We start from the raw sequence: 5,219 nt of genomic DNA, 5'->3' as shown, positions 1-5,219 counted from the left end.
GCTTTGTGTCCATCTCCATCTTTTTTGCTGGACAGATTGTGGATGGAGAGGAGAGACTATCAAGCCACTAACTCGTAGTTAATGCAAGTCGTGCTTGTTTTCTCTGTTGTTTCATTTTAAGATTTTACCTTTTTGTAATAGAGAACAAGTTGGGAACCAATGGAAGCCTGAAGGATTTTGTAAAAAGTTAACGACATTTTCTGGTTTTGCTTCTTTCTCATCAGAGCTCTCACCCTCCTTAAATCATGTATGACAGGAAAAGCACACATTTAGTGTCATTTGTGGTAAATTTAAGATACCTGTGCCATACTAGGCACTGTCTGCTCAAGGGGAGAGATACAGGCCAGGGATAGTTTTCAGTGTGTAAAGTGGAACTTAGTCAAGTTTCTGTGAATAATTGGAGAGGCAGGAATCATTGCTTCAGGTGAACAGATGCAGGTGCTTGCCTTGACAATTGGACTTTTGTAGTTGTTGGCATGCATCATTCCCTGCTAATAACACATTGGCACCTTCAGACTAATCCTGGGCAGTAAAATATGTCATAATGTGTTTTCTCATTTTACACAGACTGAGGATTTTACACTTGGGTGACACAACCACCTGAGTGGGGGCATTTGCCAACACCGTGAACTTCAAACACATTTTTGTTGAAACAAGTGGTATAAAGCCATGAACTGTGTAGAAATAAAATGGATAAATTATGACCCAGAATCTCCCTGTAAAATTAAAAAACACAAAAGACTCCAGTGTTAATTTTTGTCTTAGACTAGTTTAAAAGTGGGTATTTTCACATTCCAGTTCAAATATAATAGGGACTTAATGAAAGTAAAATGATGACTTATAACATACATTTTTGAGTACAAAAAAAGAAAATTACAAAATGTTAACCATTTTTATATTATGAAATATGTTTTATATGAATTTATAACTATAATATTCAAACATTGAGCCATATTAGAACTATTTTCATCTGCAGTTAAACAGTCATGGAAATTAGTCATGGAAGCACCCAGCAGCTTTGTCAAAGGGCTAATTAGCACTCTTCTATGGAGATCTACTAGGACCCATATTGTCACCACTCTCCTTCAGAGAAATAGCAAGTCTTTTAATTAAGAAAGACATTTGATATTCAGATTCTAGTAATTCCCCAACCTACGTGTCCGTAACATTCAGTGTAGATAAAACAAGATTGTGAAATTCTAACTATCTATATGAAGTCATGCATTTCTATGCAAGTTTGAATAATTGATGGCTTGAATCTAAACATGTGCAACATACAAATGGCCTAACCATAGACATAATGTTGGAAATATAATTTCAAAATCTCCTCATTTTTGAAATATGTAATATTTATAATATACAGATATGCCTGTGGGGGCATATCATTTTATATGTAATATATGACATTTTAATATAATTTCATATTTTAGATACAATATTATATATAAATATGTAAATACTTGTATGTTTGTGACTAAAGGGAATACCATGAAAAATGTAAATAAATATCATCTTTGGGTATTGAGATTATTAGTAGTTTTTCCCTTTTCACAGACTGAACTATTTAAAATAATTAACTGAACTTCCAAAACACCAATAAGGACAACACAGAACAACATGCACCAAAATGTACTTGAAAGTAACAAATCCTATGAGCACAGTTTTTGAAATTACAAAACCAAGTTCTCAGGATCAGCACTAAACAGGGCAGAGTTATTCTGTTAGATATGATTTGATCAGCATCTTATAGTGGTAATTCATGTTTGGTATTTATTTATGTTCTGCCTTTTCTTATTCTATGTATGTTTCTCTCTGTAATTATTAAAAATAAAGGAAGTTTAAAGTTTTTAGGACATATACGCCTTGACCCAACCGTACTCTTTTCAAAAATGTTTAACAGGACAGTCTCAGTCAGGTGAGGGCAGCAAAGAGCAGAGAAAAGAGAAAGCCATTTCTCTATCCCTTGGGCAGAGTAGCTAGGGAACTGTTTGAAGCAGGACAAGCTTTGAGAGGAGTGAATATCAGAGATGACGTGTAGGTGTGGCAATGACCCATGCAAGGGGTTTTAATCTCATGAGGATTTTGCGCTTCATAGTTTTAGAAATAATAAAGTGGCAGCAACATGCATATTGAGTAAGCATGAAAGTTACTGTACATGGTTTTCAAGCATCAGAAACCAAAGTCAGGAAAGCAAGATAATTTTAACAAGTCATTCAGACATTGGATGGATCTACAAGTGCTAGTTTATTTTATCAGGGTCCTTCAGTGTCGGTCTATACTTGTAGACAGAGATGTCCAGCCATAGCAAAGCCCTCTACAATCCAAGAAAAGGAAAACAAGCATTAAATAGTACCCCATCATTTCAGCTTTCCATGCTGTGCCCCACTCACAGCTCACAGGTTGCCTTTGAGAGTTTCAGAAAAATAAGAATTTGTGTTCAGATTCATAAAACATAGAGAAAGGAGAAGCAGATACATATAGGTCCAAAACATACATTCTTTGCCTTCCCTTTCTAGGGAAAAACAGAAACAAAGAAACAAACAAACAAAAACCCAGAATCTTGTGTGCCACTCATTTTTGGTAATAGTATAGCATATATAGCTTCCACAGAGAAAGCATATAGATTGCTGAAGCTACGATCTTAACTTAGCAAGACAACCTAGGGTGTTGTTCAGATGATTACCTTGTATTCTTGGATAGCAATTATTCTCAAACCCTAAAGGGAGGGGGCAATGTAACATTCCTCTATCGAAAAAATTATAATCCTTTTATAGGGCATGCATTAAAAATGTATCAGTGAACATGATGTTAATAATGATAAGTAACAATATTCTAAAAATTATTAGCAAAGGGGGCATCCTTAAGAGGGACAAACGTTTTATAGACTGCACCTTAAAATTTAAATGGACTCTCTAGAGGGTAAGTTTTATTCTCACTTAATGTAGCAGCATATTTTGTGAGAGAAGAGTATTCTTTAAAGAGCATAGTGGCCACTCTTCTGACTCCTCCAGAATACATATGAAAACATGTACCTAACTTACCTTAAAAAAAACCTGTTACTTTTCTGTTGCTATAGTTCACCATCCTTTTTGCAAATTACAAGCAGAGTAAGTTATAGTTAATAATGATAGTGTATTTTATACCCCACCACCTTCAAAGAAATCTGATACTTTTCTGTTACTGTAATTCTCCATCCCTTTTGCAAACTACAAGCAGAGTAAGTTATAGTTAATAATTACAGTATATTATTTATACTCCACCACCTTCCAAAAAAACTGTTACCTTTCTGTTACTGTAGGTCACCATCCCTTTTGCAAATTACAAGCAGAATAAGTTATAGTTAATAATGAAAGTGTGTTTTAGATCCAAGGTTACACTAGAGGAGAAAATGTGTTAATTAAAAAAAAAAAAACACACACACTTACATTCTGAGTTAAGTATTCCAAAAAGAATAACATGAATATTTAAGAAGTGATAAAGCCTTTCAGATTATGTCTAAAATATCCAACAAACTTAAGTTTTAATCTTATTTTCATATATTATATGTTAACAGTGCAATTTTTTTTGGTAGTAAAACAACAGGCTTCATTTACTATGTTTTCTGACAGATTTCAAGCCCCATCCCTCCTTCTTTCTCTCCTGCTCCATTCCTGGGCTAGTCAGTAAGAAAGCCCAGGTGCTCCTTCATTTGGCATAGGTGGGAAGTTCAAATCATGCACATCATGTAAGCTCTAGTCTCTTATCCAAAATCACCATAAAATCTCACTCTCACTTTCTCTCTCAAGCCATGTTTGAACCTGCTTGGGAGTGCTCTCTGCTTTCCACAGAAAGCACCATTACATGAATAAAAGTCATCTTCATATCCTCTTGGTATCTGTGTGTCGTCATCTGTCTTGACATCCAAATCAAATTTGTGTTGAGGGGGCTCATCCTTCTTCCATGGCATGATGGTTAATTTTATAAATCAATTTGACTGGGTTAAGGGATGCCCAGATAGCTGACAGTTTTTTTTCCTGAGTCTTTCTGTCAAGCTGTTTCCACAGGAGATTAGCATTTGAATCAGTAGACTGAGTAAAAAAGATCCCTCATCATTGTGGGTGGGCATTATCCCATCCTTTGAGGGCTCAAACACAAAAGGAAAAAAAAAAGACAGAGGAATGACGAATTTATTACTCTCCCTATTTGAGCTGGGATATCCATCTTTCCTGGCTCTCAACCATAGGTGCTCTTGGTTCTTGGGCATTTGGAATGAAACCAGGATTCACAACCCAAGCCCCTAAACTTCAGGTCTTCCAGCTCAAAATGAATTATATCACTGGCTTTTCTGGTTCTTCAGATGTGCTCATGGCAGATCATGACACTTCTTGGCTTCCATAACCATGTGAGCCATTTTCCATTAAAAATCTCCTTAAATCAATCTATCTATCTATCTATCTATCTATCTATCTATCTATCTATCTATCTATCTATCTATCTATCTATTCATCCATCCATCCATCCATCCATCCATCCATCCATCCATCCATCCATCTGTCTATCTATCATCTCCTATTGGTTCTTTTTCTCTGGATATCCCTAATACACATAGTGTGACTATGTTACTTTTACTTTTGTTAAAAAGTAATATAGTATATTCTTTTCAGTGGACATGTTTGTTTCATTTGATGCTGTTTGGATTTTTCTAAGATATTTTAATAATACATTGTAAGCATCATTATTTTAAGACATGATTTTTAATAAGAAATTTGGAACGATTAGTTAATTATATAAATTACTTCATAATATACATGCTATTTGTAAGTAGGATACATGTTTTCATATGTATTCTGGGGTAGTCAGAAGAGCAGCACTATGCTATTTAAAATATACTCTTCTCTTACAAAATAAATATGCTGCTACATTAAGGGAGAATAAACCTTACCCTCCAGATAGTCCATTTAAATTTTAAATTGCAGTCTATAAAGTGTTTGTCCCTCTAAGGATGCCTTCTTTGCTAATAATTTTAGAGTTTTTTTAACTTATCATTATTAGCATCATGTTCACTGATACTTTGATCTTTTCTTAGCTCACCACTTGTCATCTTTCTTTTATTTACTGACTTCATTGTAGTTGTTTCCAAACTATATCTTTTTCTTCTCCTTCTTATGTTTTATTAAGACACTACCTATCTTTCTTTTCTTGGACTCCAGGGTTCATTTTTCTCTTTTATACTGTTTTGT

The sequence above is a fragment of the Mandrillus leucophaeus genome, unplaced genomic scaffold (genome assembly GCF_000951045.1).
Source record: "Mandrillus leucophaeus isolate KB7577 unplaced genomic scaffold, Mleu.le_1.0 Scaffold369, whole genome shotgun sequence".
NCBI classification, from domain to species: Eukaryota; Metazoa; Chordata; class Mammalia; order Primates; family Cercopithecidae; genus Mandrillus; species Mandrillus leucophaeus.
Note: the sequence above shows the minus strand (reverse complement) of the source record.